The following is a 17,696-nucleotide window of genomic DNA, read 5'->3' as shown; positions in this document are numbered from 1 at the left end:
ACAGAGAGCAGCAGGGGTGGGAGGAGAGATGGAAGGGGGCATTTATGAATTCGGTTTTGGAAATAATGAGTTCGATGTGCCGGTGAAACCCCTAATTCAGGTATGAGTTATTAAAGGTAATTAATTGAAAGTAATAATTCAAACTATGTCATCCTTGCTTTGCCTTTGCTATTTAAACATTTAGCGATTGTTTAACTCAACTCAATTTAAAGTTTGAATTGTTTTCTTCTCAGTCTATCCTCATAGGCTACATGCTGTTCCAATCAGCTAGTCTCAAATTGGCAACATCCTTTCTTCAAAATACAATTTAATAAACTGAGTCTTGGAGGGAAATGGACTTGGCCCAATGGATAGGGCGTCCGCCTACCACATGGGAGGTCCGCGCTTCAAACCCCGGGCCTCCTTGACCCGTGTGGAGCTGGCCTATGCGCAGTGCTGATGTGCGCAAGGAGTGCCCTGCCACACAGGGGTATCCCCTGTGTAGCGGAGCCCCACATGCAAGGAGTGCGCCCCGTAAGGAGAGCTGCCCAGCGTGAAAGTGCAGCCTGCCCGAAAATAGTGTCCCCCATCCCCCCGTTGTCTCCTCTCTGTGTCCATTCGCTGTGTGTTCTTCTCTGACTGCTTCTATCCTTATCAGTGGCACCGGGAATCTGTGTTTCTTTTTGTTGTGTCATCTTGTTGTGTCAGCTCTCCGTGTGTGCGGTGCCATTCCTGGGCAGGCTGCACTTTCTTTTGTGCTGGGCAGCTCTCCTTACGGGGCGCACTCCTTGCGCGTGGGGCTCCCATACACGGGGACACCCCTGCATGGCAGGGCACTCCCTGCGCACATCAGCACTGCGCATGGGCCAGCTCCACATGGGTCAAGGAGGCCTGAGGTTTGAACTGCAGATCTCCAATGTGGTAGGCAGATGCCCCATCCATTGGGCCAAGTCCGCTTCCTTCAGTTTTTAAATAAGATATTTTAGGTGAAAATTTCTAGCATGGTGACAAGAACACAGGAAGAATGAAATAAATCCAGGCTATAATGCCTTTTCTCCTTTTCTTTTTTCTTTTAACTTTTGTCAAGCTGTATCTTTTTACTACATAGTAATTGTCCCTAGGTAATCTTATACTGTCAAGAAATACTCAAGTTGTTACAAACTCTATTTTCCTCTGTTTTATAATTATAATGGAAATTATTCTATTATATGACAAAGAACAGTTGTTTCTTTCAGAGGGTACTTCCTAGGCTGCTTCATTAAAAATGCCAATATAAGTAATAATTGGTCTCTGTAGAAACAACTTTGTTCCCATGAAGGACAGCACTGTCTAAGTAAACAGTAACTCCACCAGCACCCCAGCTAGGTGTGTGTGTACACGTGAGTGTGAGTGATCCTAAGGCTTGAAACAGAATCATCAGTATGATCTCCAACTTGATAGTGATAAGTCTCTGAGATGTGACAAATAAACACAGTATTACAATTAGATTTTAGTTTTCTTATAGCTGTCTGGAATAATCATGGCTCTCAAATAGTACTAGCAGTTCTTAGCTCCTAAATTAATTCTGACATAAAATGCAGAGAACATTAAAATAATAAAATGGCCTCAAAACACTTTACTTTGCAGATAGAAGATCTGTAGGATATTAAAATAGGAAAAAACCCAACAAGATTGCATGTTCTGGTAAGACTGATGAAATATTCCACCACAAAATTTATTGATCTCCTCCACAAGCAGTTCTGAATTTCTGCTGAGAAATTGCTGGGGTCAACCAATATCAAAGTGACAATTCAACCTCAAATATATATAAAAAGAGCAGCAAAATAAGTCACCATTTGCTTGGATGCTGTGGTAAATGAATTATCTATTGACCAAAAATTGATTAATTTGGCCTCTGGGTATAAGCTGCCATCAGGCAAACTGGATATGAAAATAATTTGGGGGGTGGGGGGACACAACAAAGAAGGAGAAAAATGATAACTTTGGACTTTGGAATCACATCAAAAACAAGAGTGCATGAACATTTATTCAGGATAAATCTATGTCTTGAAGGATTTTTTAGTTTCTGCCCAAATTGTTGCTAGATAACTAGACAAAGCAGAATGCAAACTTAAGATTTTTACTTTGACACTAAGTCATTCTTGATGAAAAGAACCTTATTTGCTATGTGTATTATTGACAATGTATAGAACCAGAGATAGCTTGTCTAGATGAAAAGTATGTTGAATTTTCCCATTAGTCTTTCCCACTTAGTCTGAGACGACTAACTTATGGATACATTTTCTAAACTGAGTTCATCTTTTACAGTAGCAAATAAAATGTTCTTAGCCTTGTAGAACTATATTGGAGAAGAAGAATTTAACTTCCACTGACTTCTAAAACCTCCAGGCTCTCGTCATCCTAGAGGCATGAATGAGTTTTTGGAGCTACATATTTTCAGCTCCTACCAAGTGCTAGCTTTGTACACATTACATCTAGTCTTTAAAGTGATAAATAAAATCTAGGAAGCCCAGCATGGATATAAACCTGCTAAGCTGCAAGTTTGCATATCCTGTAAGGTTTGCACATCTTGTAAATGTACTTAAACACAGCCAGATCTTTTCAACTATTGCCAGCTGACTTTCTCCTTCCTACACCAACTAAGTTCCTAATTCCTAAGCAACCACTTGCTCCCCAATTTGTAGGACCACCCTGCCACCCCCCCCCCAGCTAAAATCAAAACTTAATGTCAGCCAATCAGAACATTTCCTCACTTGCTTCCAAGTTGGTCCTTTATGAACTTCTTTCCACTCCCTAGGTTGAACTCCCTTCTACTTTCAGAATGGGATAAAGTAGTTCAATTCAGAATGGAATAAAGTTGCTCATTTCAGAATGCTCTTAAAGCTGTGAGATCCTAATTGCATGAAAAGTTTTTTTTTTTAACAAAAGCAACCCTGCAGAAAAATAATAACATTGTCCCCATTTTACAGATGAAAAAACTAAGGTACATAGAGTGATTCAGTGAATACTCCAAACTCACAGTTATAAGAAGAGGAATTAGGTTTTGCCCTCCAATCTTTCTGTATCCAAAGCACTGCCTTTTTCAGCTATACCATCAAATATGTGTCATTAGTTGATTGATTGACTCACTCAAAATTTGTGCCTGATTTTTAGTGCTTCATATGAACTGCGACCTGAAATTGTAGGATCATTCAGGCACTGGCATGAATCCCAGAGGTCATTTATCCTAAACCCTTCTTTTTATAATTGAGATAACTAGGGCCTAGGGACTCAGCCAAAGACATATATCAAAGTAACGACAACATTGGAACTAGGACTTTTTCTTTAAGGTTAATATTAGGCATTTTTATGGCATTTTAAAAGTGAATTATGAAATGAATTTTTAAAAGTAACTTTGCAAGCATTCATGTATTATCCATTATATTTATGTTAATACATAGTTATAGGCTTTTTCCATGGGTGCGTTTTGAAGTTGACTTCACTATAGAATACGTAATGGAAAAAATATGTGGGAACTTGGTTTAAAAAAATACATAAAAAAACTTCACATAGAGCTCTAAAAGTAGGCATTGAGCCCAATTTCTGGAATAAATCAAAGTGTAGGCAGAAAACAGACAGCAGGAACAGTTATTTTAGCAAGAAAAGTAGGATAAATTTACCAAGCCAATCATGGGATGATGTACGCAAATAAAAGATGCACAGGGAAAATGTGCAACATTGATACATGAATGCATTTGAATGCAAGAAAGCAAAATACCAGAAAGCACAATTGTCCTAAATGTGAATAAACATTCAAATTATGCTGCAGCTGCAAAATTTAACTCAAAATTTAAACTCAAGGAAGAGACATTTGCAAAGGGCTTTATCAAATAGATGTGATTTCCTGGTTTCACATACCCAGTGGCTCTTTTATAAAGCAAAATGCGCAATTTGTCTTGATACAAACGGCATTTCCCTCCCCCCCCTCAATGTACTCAACCAACCAACAAAAGGTCTTCTGTGAAATAACCTGCTTGTTAAAGAGCACAACGCTATTGACACCCAGATGCTTTGAATACATAGTTATCCCACCTACTAAAATGTCTCATATATTGAGCATGATCTTACACAATACAGAGCTTTTCAAATGTGAAAGAAATCAGGCTTTCCCTGTGATACCATCCAGGGTAGTTTCTTTGTAAGGAATTAAGCTTATTGATGAAATCATACTCTTGGCTACCATATATGTCCAACTTTCTTTCATTCATCAGTCCATCCAACAAATATTTATGGACCTACAAAATCTGTATCACTTTAGGAGATAATATAATGCATCAAAAGGCTTATTGTTGGGAATTACATGGTATTAAGATGGTATCTGACCAGAAGACTCAGATTGTGTTCTTAAACTAGCTTACCTCCCCGCAATGGTGATGGTAGGCAAGTGAGCCCTTTCACTGCAATTTGTCTTTGATTCAAACAGCAATGTAGAAATTTCCCAGATCATTTGGCTTACAGAGTGGTTCACAAAGTGTCTCTGGACCAACAGCTTCTGCATCACCTGGGGAACTGGTGAGAAATGCAATTCTTGGGCCTCACTCCAGACCAATCTGGGTTTGAGAACTAAAGTATATCAGAATCACTTGGAAGGCTTGATAAATCACAGAATTTGCATTTCTAGCCAGGTTACAGGTGATCCTGGTGCTGCAGTGAGAAACACATTACAGCATTGGTGGGGGAAGTCAAAGAGTAAGAAATAAGCCTGAAAACTTAGAATGGCAGGTTTGAAATGCCTGGTTAAGGAAGGAGACTATACAATAATGAATGGGGAAAATACAGAATATTTTTTGAGCAAAGAGCTGACATAGTAGGAGCAGTTGTTCAAGAAGACATTGGAGAAGAGTGAGACCAGAGAGAGGGAAAAAAAAAAAAAAGTTCAGGTGAGAAGACAGTCATTTAATCTTTCTTTGATGACTCAGGATGTTGTCATGTCTCCAATTAACTGGAACCATGCACTCGGCTTGCCTTCTGCGCCCGGGATGTGGTTTGTTCTAAGACATACCTCCCTGCTGTCTTGGGTTTCTCTCCATCCCATGGATTCTGTCTACTCTTTTTGGTGTTTCTGTCTTACAATCTGCCACTACTTCCCTGGTCTCCCTGCCCTGTCACTTTCCACTGCCCTTCCTCCTAATTCCTCCATTTTCACTTTCTTCATCAGAAATTTGCAGGCTAACCATCATCGGTTTAGATGTTTGTGGCTGTTTGATTTTCAGAAGTCCTCCTTAGAAAGTCTACCAATTACATTCCTCCTCTGAACATACATTCCTTCAGGTCACAGCAAACCACAGTCTTTACTCAGCTTTATTTTAAAATGTTTAATGTCCTCATGTTTAAAAAGTCTGATTAACTTGAGTGGATTAAATCTATTTCGCCAGTTGACCATCCATGGAACATTCTTCCCAGATGTGCATTATTTAAGTCATATTTTCCACACAAATAAGAACACTGCTAACAGGGCTGCCTCCAAATGGGAAAGACAATAAGTATATTTTTGTGCATCCACACCACCTTCTTGTGTATGAAACAATACACAGTTTGTAATAAGTACAGGTATCATAAAGTGTTGTTATACTATTTGTAATTGTTCCACAAGTTGGATCATATGTCCAGTCTCATTATATAATGTCTCAAATGGGGTGCAAGATGTATTTCTCACACTGAATATAGGCAATTTATTGGTGCAGGCATTAGTTATGAAGCACAGTTCACTCTGGTTCTATGACATTTGGATATAAACAGTGAATGCCTTTAAAACACAAAACACTTTCTTCTTAGGGACTTGCCATTTAGGAGGGAATGTTATAATTTAACATAAAGTAAAAGGAACTATAACAGATGCTTCTGGTGCCCTGTTATGCCCCTTGGTCCACCTCTATTTTAGCCGCCACTGCAAGGAAAGGATAGTGCTATGCCCACTCAGATTCTCTTCTCTTTTATAATAACCACCTCAAGTGGCATCTTATGTCTTTCCACTTTCTGCCCCATGCAATGACAGCACAGCCTAGAAGTGTGGGGGAGGTAACACCCTTGGGGGCAACCAATTGGGGATAACCCTCTTGTTGCACATGGTACAGGTGGAAATTCTGGGAGGAATCGTGTACCCTTCTTGAGAGACCCCAGAGGAATCAAGCCTCCAAGGCCCACAGTAGTGGCCTTCTTAAACTACCCATATTTTGGGCTTTGCTTCTTCTTTCCTGAGTCACTCTCCCTGCTCTTTTAATTATTATTATTTTTTTAAGGAGGTCCCAGTGATTGAACCTGGAACCTTGTATGTGTGAAGCAGGCACTCAACCACTGAGCTACACCTGCTCTGCGCTCTTTAATTACTGATCTCTGAGATCACCTCCTAAATAAATTACCTATTCCCAAGCCATTGTCTCAGCAAGCAACCCAAAGAAAGATGGGAACCTTATAGCAATATTAATCTCCTTCGGCTCTGACACTACTTATGTAGTATTTGAGTTATATGTCAGTGTTAAAATCCTTTTTATTCCTCCAAAAACTGTATAATGGAGTTAAAGGAGCAGAGATTATAGCATTGACTCAAACACTTTCATTGCCCTTCTTAAAACACTGAGCTCATGTTGAACATTTCTGTGCTCCTGTGCTGATAAATTCAATTTTTTTTTCTAAGAAGAAAAACAAAAACAGATATAATCCCCTTTACTTCCATAATTCCCAAAGTACAGAATTTTGGTCCACAGATTCATGAAAAAGGTATGCTACTGTACTATAACAACAATGAAGATTAAGTACATAACTATTCCAGATTCTGTACTGGATTACTAGGGAGTTTAAAAAAACCCAGGCGTTGAACTCAACAGTCCGTTAATAGGTCTGAAATTACAAGCCAGAAACATTTTAAATTCAAGTATACAATACAAAAAAACAAAACAAAACAAAACGAAACTGTGTCATCATGATAGAAAGGTTGAAAATGAGGCTGTAGGGATGCATAGACAGGAAAAGGAGGTAGTTTTACCTTGATGATCAATTTTCCATTTTTCTTACATCCAAGACAGGAAAAGATTCAAACTTTGCAGAGTGTGTATTATTTTTCAACCTAGATGTCACTTGTAGTATGTGATGCTCAACTGTTCTGAAATAAAACAAAATGCAATAATTAGCCCATAAGCTTGAGGCAAGAGGACATTTCAGAATGATCTCACACAAACTACTTTGGCAGCCATTAAATTCACTACTGACGTGATAAGAGAGTTTCAACATAAATTTACATGGCCGTGTTCTTGCATGATGTCACATTTTGTATTTTGCATGATTTTCAGTAAATAAAGTCCTGAAAAATAAAAAAAAGGCACTGCAAATAAAGTACGAGCAGTATTCTACCGTTCACTTATTTACTAGTCTCTTTAAAAAGCAATAACACAAGCATTTATCTGAGTTGGTAAGATATGTTACATTTAAAAGATTCTGTTTACTTCCTGTACATTATATATGTTTAATCAGCAAGCAGTTGTGACTAAAAAACATCCTTCCCAGTGTGGCTTCTGCAACATCACAGGCATAGGAACATATGATCTTCTCAAATGTGCCACTGTAGGCTTGCCGAGGCCAAAGCCAAACTATTACTCCTGATTATTAATGATGCCTTCTCAAGAAAGTGACAGGACAGAACTTATAATTGGGCCCAGACTTGAAAGCTAACTATTCCAGATCAAATCACAGCCTTTATGCTAAGTTGGGATGTCCATTCTGGAAGGTCACATGTAAAAGGACTTGGTCGTATGTAAACATGATCTGGTGCCAACAAGCGCAGGTATCAACAGAGTTCTGTTCCTATTTTCTTTTTTTTTTCAACTTAACATTTATTTATTGAATTATCAAATATTTATTGAGTACATGCTATGTAGACCTGGCAGAAGGGCAAAAAACAAGTTGTCTTTCCAGAGTTTCTTTTAACTCTTTCATAATGTCGGACTCGCACAATATCCATTCTGCTGATTTAGCACCCATTCATTCTTTGGTTAATCTTCATGTGCAGCTTTGTCTGAAAATGAAGTTTGCCAGGATTCCAGAGAAACTAGCTGTTGTTCCAAAGAACACTGATCCATATATATAAATACACATTCTGTTTGTTTGCTTGTTTTTTTTGCTTTTGAGGTACCAGGGACCGGAGATTTAACCCAAGAGCGTGTATGAGGGAGACCAGCACTCAACCACCGAGCCACATTCGCTTCCCTGAGCTAGCTTTTTTCATTTGCTCTTACTTGCTGTTTGTTTTTTTTCAGGAGGCACTGGGATTTGAACCCAGGACCTCCCATGTGGAGGCAGGCGCTCAACTGCGTGAGCCACATCTGCTCCCAACCTATACATATTTAAAGTCCTATTTTCTTTTCTAAGATTATTTTTTTCCCTATCATTTCAATGCCTGTTGGTCTTCTTTTTGAGTTTTGCATTTCCTAAAGAAGGACTAGGTTGAACATGCATAAATGCTGCCGTCTTGATATCCTTAGGAGTGAGTGTAGATGGACAACTTACTGAGACAGCTAATTTTTGCTCTCCTTATAGTTTCCTCCTCTAGCCATTCCAAGAAAATAGCCAGGCCCTTTGTAATTTTCCTTTCTTCAGCTTTTCAGTGTGGAGTGGACATCAGTAGCTGCTTGTTGACAGATGCTCATGAAAGTATGGGCTTGTTTTGGACATTATGTCTGAGTTTCCTTGGGCACAGCCACGGGTCTCACCAGCACCACATCTATAGCCCTCAACTCTGTATCACCTCACACATGAGTACTGCCATTTTGGTGGCTCCAATTTTTAAGCAGTATAATTTTGTGTAACTAGGTAGTAAATTAAAATAGTGAAAGAAGGGAAAGAGAAAAATAGTAAAACTTGGGTATTAAGCAAAGAGGTAACAATATTCAGAATTAAGAATACAGGGGTGGTTGATTTTTACCTAAAATGATTATTTATAAAAATTGTAGTGCTCGAGTCAATGTAGAGAACGTGACTGATGTCCTTATAGGAAGAGCGACACAGAGAAATAGAAAGGAGAAGGCCATTGGGGCAGTTTGAAATTATTTTATGAATCCCCCAAAAAGAAAGATCATATTTGTAAACTAATCTATACCCTTTGATTGCATTAAATTCAGTTGAGGGGTCTTTGATCAGATTACTCGATAAGATTGCTTAAAGGCTTTTGATTCGACCGTGTTAGTGAGGTGTGACTAGGGTTGAGTCCCCACCCCTTTGCTGGGTGTGATATAAACAGACTCATAAGGACATACTGAAAGAGCAAAAAAGGAGCCTGCATATATTTGACTATGCCATGTAAGAGAGAGGATCACTTAAGTAGGAAGCCCCAAGAGGCTGGGCCCACAGAGCAACTCAAGAGGAGACGAGCCCTGCTATAGGCCTGATAGTTTACAGCTGCACTTGGGAAGAGAGCAGAACAGCCTAGACTGATAAAGGAAGCCCTAAGAGATAAGCCCTATGCCAGCTTGCAGCAGAAATCATGAAAAAAGCAGAGCACCTTAGCCTAAGAATGGATGCCTGGAATGGAAGGAGAAACCAGGTAGAGATTGCCCGCCATATTGCTTCACCATGTGGCAGCTGACTTTGGTGAGAAATCTTCTCTTACGGTGCCTTGAGTTGAACTTTTCATGGCCTTATAACTGTAAGCTTTTACCCCAAATAAATACCCTTTGTAAAAGACCATATCTTTCTGGTACTTTGCACTGGAAAACTAAATCAGTCATGTAAAGAATGAGAGAAGAAAGAAAGCCATGTGGAGATGGAGGCAGGGATTGGCATGATGCATCCACAAGCCAGGGAATGCTAAATCTTACTGTAAACACCAGAAGCTAGATCCAAGAGGCAAAGAAATATTCTACCCCAAAGATTTCAGACTTCCATCCTCCTGCACTATGAGACAATAAGTTTCTGTTGTTTTAAGCTACCCAGTTTGTAGTACTTTGTTATCATGGCCCTAGGAAACTATGATAGTAAGTGTAGCATTTTGATATGATTATGAATTCCAAAAAAAGATATTGGATTATGTTTGTAATCTGGTCTGTACTTGGGCATGTTTGAGTTATGATCAGGGCTTTGATTGGGCCACAACATTTATGGCATTGAGTCCCTGCCCCTTTGTGAGTAGGGACTCACAGATAAAAGGCATGGCAAAGGACAGAGTTGGGGGTTCTTAATGTTGGAATTTTGATGTTGGACTCTGATGCTGAAGTCTTAAGCTGGAGCCCCAGGGAAAGAGACAGAGCTGTTCACCTGATAGTCTACAGCTGACCTTGTGGAGAGAGACAAAGTCTAGAGGATCGCGTAGTCTACAGTTGACCTTGTGGAGAAAACAGAGTTGCTGAGCCCAGAGAAACCCAGGAAGCCTGAACCCTCACAGACGCTGGCAGCCATCTGCTCTAACATGTGAAAATAGACTTTGGTGAGGGAAGTAACTTATGCTTTATGGTCTGGTATCTGTAAGTTCCAACCCCAAATAAATCCCCCTTATAAAAAACCAACCAATTTCTGGTATTTTGCATCAGCACCCCTTTGGCTTACTAATACAGTAAGTATGAGGTATAAGTGAAAGTATTAATTCATTCACTTTACAAAAAATTTATTGAGCATCTATAAAGTGCCAGGCATTGCTAGGTGCCTGAAATATATTAGTGATCATATCATTTCAGAGAAGATGAGGGGACAGAAAATAAACAATAAACATAATAATGAGTAAATTATAGAGTATTTTAGAAAGTGAAATGTGCTATAGATTTAAGGAAAAATATCCCAAGGTAAGGGAGAGCAGAAGTTCAGGAGTTGGGTGTGGTGTGGAGGTGAGGGATCCTCTCTGAGATGGGACCAGGTGAGAGCGAGTTAGCACAAGCAGAAGGGGGTTCTAGGCAGAACGGTGTTGTCAGTGCTGAGACCCTAAGCGGGAGTGTGCCTGGTTGCTCTGGAATAACAAGGATGTCAGTGGCATTGGAGTGCAGTGAGTGAAGGCAGATCAGAAGATGCCAAGGTCAAAGAGAAAATGATGGGGCAGTGGGCGGTGGTGTGGGAAGGAGGAGAGAAGGTCTAGATCAAGAGATGGATCAAGGATTTTTGGCTCTTACTTCCAAGTAAATTTTGGTATCACAGGACTTTGACTCAAAGGGCTCATCCTGGCTGCTGATAGAGAATAGATCTTAAGAGGAGTCAGGAAAGAAGCAGCTGAAAAGCTGGACAGTCCTCTTGTAGAGAGACAAAGGTGGTTCAGGCTAGAGAGAGAGTATCGGAGGTGGTGAGAAATGGTTAGATTGTTACTGGACTTGTTTTGAAGCTAGATTCAAGAGGGTCTCCTGAGATACTAGATGTAGAGTGTGGAAAAAGAGGCAAGACAAGGAGGATTCCATGGTTTTTTGCCTAAGCAACTCCAAGGGGGGGCTTGCCATCTCCTGAGATGAGAAACGCTGTGAATAGAGCAAGCTTTGGGAAAGATGATGAGTTTGGCTTGATCATATTGTTTATGAGATGTCAGTGTCAGGTCAACTTGTCATGTTGGATATACAACATTGGAATTTGGGTGATAAGTCTGGGCTAGAGTTTGCAGAAAAAGCTTCTGAATGGGGAGCAGATGTAGCTCAGTGGTTGAGTGCCTGCTTTCCACGTACAAATGCCTCCAAATAAATAAATACCACTTTAAAAAAATCTCTCGGAAAACTTTCTGGTAAAGCATAGGAAACTGGTAATATTCTTATTTTCAATCACTACAGATGATTATGTAGCATTTAAGCACAATAATATACATAAAGCACAGTAGCTGTTACATAACAGGAACACAACACATATTTTTTTTTTAAAGATTTATTTATTTAATTTATTTCTCTCCTCTTCCCCCACCCCTACCCCGGTTGTCTGTTCTCTGTGTCTATTTGCTGTGTCTTCTTTGTCAACTTCTGTTGTCAGTGGCATGGGAATCTGTGTTTCTCTTTTTTTTGCATCATCTTGTGTGTCAGCTTTCCATGTGTGCAGCACCATTCCTGGGCAGGCTGAACTTTCTTTCACGCTGGGTGGCTCTCCTTACAGGGTGCACTCCTTGCACATGGGGCTCCCCTACGCGGGGGACACCCCTGCGTGGCAGGGCACTCCTGTGTGCATCAGCACTGCGCATAGGCCAGCTCCACACGGGTCAAGGAGGCCCGGGGTTTGAACTGCGGACCTCCCATGTAGTAGACGGGCGCCCTAACCACTGGGCCAAGTCTGCAGCCCACAACACATATTAATTCCCCCTAGTCTTCTGCCTTCATTTTAAAATATTTATTTTTCTATTATAATATTGAGTATATCTTTCCATGAAAAAAATCAATTTACTGCAAGGCATAATAAAAATCAAAATATAGAGAAAGTGATCTACTGCTAAAATATTATAATAGTCTTCAATAAGTCATACAAAACAAGGTAAGTTTTGGTTTAGGCAAGAGCTGAAAGATCTAAAGAAAAGATGAAAACAGAAATGTGATAAATCCATGGATCTAAAAAGGCCCTCAATGCCTCTCAAATGTTCCTGGATTTTTTTGGACATATACTTTACCTATTGATTTTACCTTCTAGTACTTAAGAAAATGCCTTTTAACAACATCCTTTTGGATGAGGATGTGCAGAAATAGGAGAGAAGTGATCACTCAAATCATAGGACTCATATACAGCTGAGGAAGCACATTTGCTTGAGGGCATGGCTGAGATGCTCTGGAAATGCTGGAAAGAAATCTTCATACTCCAAAATTATATCTTTAAAACAGGTTTCTTGGTTTATCAATGTCTCTTTAATTGAACACATGTTAAAGTAGAAGCCAACTAAGTCCAAACCCCATTTTATAGATGAGATTCATTAGGACTACAGAGATTAAATGGTTTGTAGCCATCAGAGTTACTAAACAGGAAAGATGACTAGACATAAGTCTCCGCACACTCAGAATAGCCGTGCTTTACTCAGTTTCTCTTATTTTTCACCCAGGTAGCTGTTTACAGATAAGCAGCCTTAATTCTTTGAAATCTCATGCTTTATCTTAAAATTTTACTCACATTTTACATTGTATTCTATAAAAGTTTGTAGTTGTTTGAATACAAGGCTAAACTAACTATGTTTAGCCTGCTGGTCCACTCACGTCTGAAGATCTTGGAGTAAAAATCAACTTCAGGTCAAGGGCTGTGTTTACCCTTTGACTTTCCGTACCTCTGAGACAGTATTCTACCAAATAACACAAAAAGGAGGAAAAGCCAATTTCTTTTTTTTTTTTTTGGAAGTCTTTCAGATTCTTTTATTGACATTTTCTTTTTTTTTTTTTATTGACTTTGTAATAATATTACATTAAAAATATATATGTGAGGTCCCATTCAACCCCACCCCCCCACCCCCCCTCTCCCCCCCCCAACAACACTCGTTCCCATCATCATGACACATCCATTGGATTTGGTAAGTACATCTTTGGGCACCTCTGCACCTCATAGACAATGGTTCACATCATGGCCCATACTCTCCTCCATTCCATCCAGTGGGCCCTGTGAGGATTTACAATGTCCGGTGATTACCTCTGAAGCACCATCCAGGGCAGCTCCATGTCCCAAAGACGCCTCCACCTCTCATCTCTTCCTGCCTTTCCCCATACCCATCGTCCACCATGTCCACTTTTCCCAATCCAATGCCACCTCTTCTATGTGGACATTGGATTGGTTGTGTCCATTGCACCTCTATGTCAAGAGGAGGAAAAGCCAATTTCTAAGTCCTTTGCGAACCACTTTGCTACTTGTCCTCACTTGTGTCTAAGAAACTTTAAGGCAAGGCCAGTGTGCGGGGTGTGCAGCCCGCGCACACCCAAGGTGACCTGGGCATCTTTGAACCCGTGTTTTCAGAGGTGAAAGCCAATGGGACAGTGGAGCATGTGCGTAAGCAGAGTTGCTACATGCAGTATGTGCTTCCCCAGTTATCCCTTGCTCTCCATTGGTATCTAGAATTTGTGAAGGAGGATTCTGGTGGACCCACAACAGTGGGAGGTCATTGAGATTCAAAGCAAGGTTTAGTGTGTTAAGTTTGGCTTGAATAAGCAGGCGTGCTTACCTTCCCAAGACACCAGGTTTTTGGTTCAAAGCAGAACTTGCTTCCAACTTAAAAGAAGGAAATGGTGTTCTAAGAAACACAGACAACCAAGAAAACCAATCAGAGCCATTTTTACTGAAATGATTGCTCCACATTGGCGCAGCCTCACTTCCTTCCTCACTCGTCAGTAAGTCAAAGGAGAGAGTGTTGGTAGAATGTGTATACGTCAAGAATAAAAATGAGCAAGTATTGTGCAGTGTTTCCACCCTTCTGGTAAGAATGAAATACGTGTGCATATAGGAGATATGAAATACAAATTGAATAATTCATATTTTCATGACACAATATAAAGATGAATGGCAAAATTCATGCTAATAATTTAAGAATTTATTTTTTCTTTACTTGAAACAGCATTAAATAGCAAATGGATAACTCTATGAGAAACTGAGAGAGAAATGGCAGAAGAAAGGAAAGAGTTTTATATCTGAGTAACATTAATGGACCTTTTGGCTTGCAATTTGAACAAGGGACTTGCATTTTCATTTTGCCCTGTGCCCTGAAAATTATGTAGCCCTTAGTATTCACACTGTTATCATGGTCTGGCACAAACTCTAGCAAGAATTTATAGCTTAAGTAAAGGATTTTGCAAATGGACTACCTACTTTCGAAAATCTTAGTACAAATTTAACCTAAATTAATCTAGTCTCTATATTGAAATCATCTAATGACTTTCTTCTCCCTTCTCTCCCAACTGATTCCTTAGTCATCTGCTTAATTTCCTAATTCAATCCAACCTACCTCAAAAATATCCCCCAATTTTAATCTCCTCCTCCATTTGAAACTCCATTGCCTACAAGGTCATATATTTAGCTGGGGAAGAGAAAAAAGCCAGTGATAAAAGTACTTTAAGAGTGAATAATGGAGACAGACACTTCCAAAAAATATTTCTATTTTAAAGAGTTGCTCGTTAAGTTTAAATGACCTTATTGTATAAGAAACAAAGTTTAAATTTTAAGGGAAGAAATACAACTCTGTCAAAAAGGTTCTTTTACCCCAACTCTACTTGAAAGAATAGTTAGTAGTCTATTTCTGAACAACTGCATGGATTTTTTCAAATTGAGGTAATGTGTACTCAAGCATGATCAAAATTTTTCCAACCAATTGAAAAGGGACTCTGAATTATGAGATTTATTAGTTTCTCTCTTGTCTCTTTGACGTTCTCCATAAAAGTAATGCACTTTAAAATGTGTAGTACTCGGTGGAATCTTAGCTTCCACCTTATTGTTTTTATGTATTTGACCTGGGTTCTTTTGGTCCTGTCACATCTCAGGCTGGCTATGGCAGCTTCACAGCTTTAAGAATTTGGTTGAAGGACGATTGGTGCTGAGATTTTTAACATACCTCCCCCACGCTCATTACCTTCTCTGGAACAAGATGATTTTGGGCAAATCAGTGAACAGAAGTTGTATAATGACTCACTGTGATTGTGCAACTATTGCCCTGCTCCAAAAAGATTAACAATCTATTTACAACTCTTAGAGCACTATTCATCAAGATCTTTTAATCCATGTGGCAGAAGATTAAAACACCTTTTTCCTTAGGGCATATTTCTTGGTGAAAAGGAAAGGTGTAGCTCAGTGGTTGAGTGCCTGCTTTGCACAGATGAGGCCCTGGGTTCAATTCCCCATACCTCCTAAAATAAACATAAGGAACACTTATTTCCCAAAGAATCAGGATAAACTGGAGATGCTAATGTTTATTTTCAAATATCTTACGTAGGACTCTTCCATGGCTTGCAATGGCACCGCATTTGTTTCCTAAAAATCTCATCATTTCATATGTTTATAAGTTGTTTTCAAAAACAACAACAAAAACTAGACTCTCTGAATCCATCCAGTCCTTTGGAATTCCCATTGATTTCTCTTTTCATTCATGTTCCCGGCTGCCTTCCACATCTCTTCCAATTTTGCCCTCTCAGGATGACTTTAATGGAACATTATAAGAATAGCTACATTTATTGAGTGCCTACTATATGCCACATGTTGTTCTAAATTCATTGCATGGATTGTTTCATATAAAATTCAGAATCACCCTGTGAGGTAGTACTATTATTATCATTTTAGAGGTGTAGAGACTAAGATGCAGGGAAAAAAGAAACTGTCCAAATTATTACAGCTGGTAAATGGAGGTGCCATGATGAAAACTTAGGCAGTCTGGCCTTGGCCACATGATCAACTACCATTGTATTTCATCTACCAGCCTCAAGCCAAATATACAGGCATTATTTTTCATGAAGTCATCTTCACCTGCCTACCTAATTCCTCTCCATCAACCTGACTGACAGATTTTCAAAGTTTGCTATGTCCCATGAACTTCAAGTGAATTACGCCATTTAAATATTTTTATAATTATCCTGTTTTGCAGATGCCAAAACTCAGGCAAAAAGAGATTAATTTACTTGGCTAAGTTAGAAGTTTTTGGAGCTAGCATTTAAACCTTGTTCTTTTTATCACTATGCTGCATTTCACTCTTCTATGTCAGATTAATTTTCCTTACACTTAAACATCAATCTTCCATGCCAAGGTAGAGAAAAGGTTGTTTTATTTTTAAAAATCAAGTTGGTGATTAGTGCAATTGTTACAGCCAAATTTCTAGTTGCCAATGAGGCCAAAGTCTTGGTTCCAAGCTTGTATATGCCAGGTGGCAATGCCAATTCCATGATCACAAACCGTAACTCTGTTCCCAGCCAGCCTTTTCCCAAACGCATGGGGCTAATCCTGAATCTGTGACTTATGCATTCTTAAACTTGGACTGGATCTAAGGTCTTCATTTCATAGATAAGAAATGCACAGAGATGCTAAGTGCCTTAACTGAGACCACACAGCAAATTAGTAGCAGAGCTGGGCTCATTTAGATTTTTTTTTTAGGTGGTACCAGGGATTGAACCCGGGACCTTGTACATGGAAAGCAGGTGCTCAAACTACTGAGTTACACCCGCTCCCCCATTTAGATTTTTGACACTAAATCTGGAGTCTTCAGCCCATACGAAAATGACAAACTCTAATATTTTTTCAAAGTGTCTTAAAAAGGTATTCAAACATTCAATAAATATTGAGTGGCTATTTGTGCCACCAAATGCTGGGGATAGGATATTAAAAAAAAATTCTTGCCCTCATGGAGTTTTACCTCCTGGCACTGTAATAATAAAATGATAAAAGTTAAAATTTTAAATGATAAAGTAGATGAGTTTAAGCTACTTTGAATTTACTCACTGGTAGAAAAGCAACTGTTTAAAAAGCACTGGCTTGAAATATGGAAGATCCAAAGCTATAATGTCTCATAGAAAGGAGAACTCATCTACAGTTTTGTATCTATAATTGAAGAATTACTGTGTATCAATAAATAGGCATGGGGTGGGTTCTGTGGTTCCAAATAAGAGTGGGAGAAAATAAGGTTCCTATTCTTGGGAACTTAAACATGAAGAGTGAGTTACATTGAAAAACAGGAAGCATTTCACCCCTCAAATTAAACTTTTTAAAGAAAATTCCATAACATTTTAGAATTATCTTTTATTCTTTGACAATTGAAAAATCATTCTTTTTAGTTGCTGAGCTGAGTCAAGTACAACTATAAT

General features: G+C 39.2%; 1 protein-coding gene across 32 annotated transcripts in view; it reads right to left on the bottom strand.

Annotated features, from left to right (window-relative positions):
- Positions 1-17,696, bottom strand: part of DLGAP1 (DLG associated protein 1) — a 1,067,602-nt gene that overhangs the window by 686,305 nt on the left and 363,601 nt on the right. For 26 of the 32 annotated variants that reach the window (XM_058277444.2, XM_058277451.1, XM_058277472.2 and 23 more), the window contains one exon: positions 7,001-7,117. The gene's annotated coding sequence lies outside the window, so the exon portion shown is untranslated. The remainder of the gene's footprint in view (positions 1-7,000; positions 7,118-17,696) is intronic. The other 6 variants (XM_058277453.1, XM_058277448.1, XM_058277463.1 and 3 more) reach the window with 1 other exon arrangement.

This window comes from Dasypus novemcinctus, chromosome 16, assembly GCF_030445035.2.
Source record: "Dasypus novemcinctus isolate mDasNov1 chromosome 16, mDasNov1.1.hap2, whole genome shotgun sequence".
Taxonomy (NCBI): Eukaryota; Metazoa; Chordata; class Mammalia; order Cingulata; family Dasypodidae; genus Dasypus; species Dasypus novemcinctus.
The sequence above is the reverse complement of the archived record's forward strand: the minus strand, read 5'-3'. Positions and strand labels throughout refer to the sequence as shown.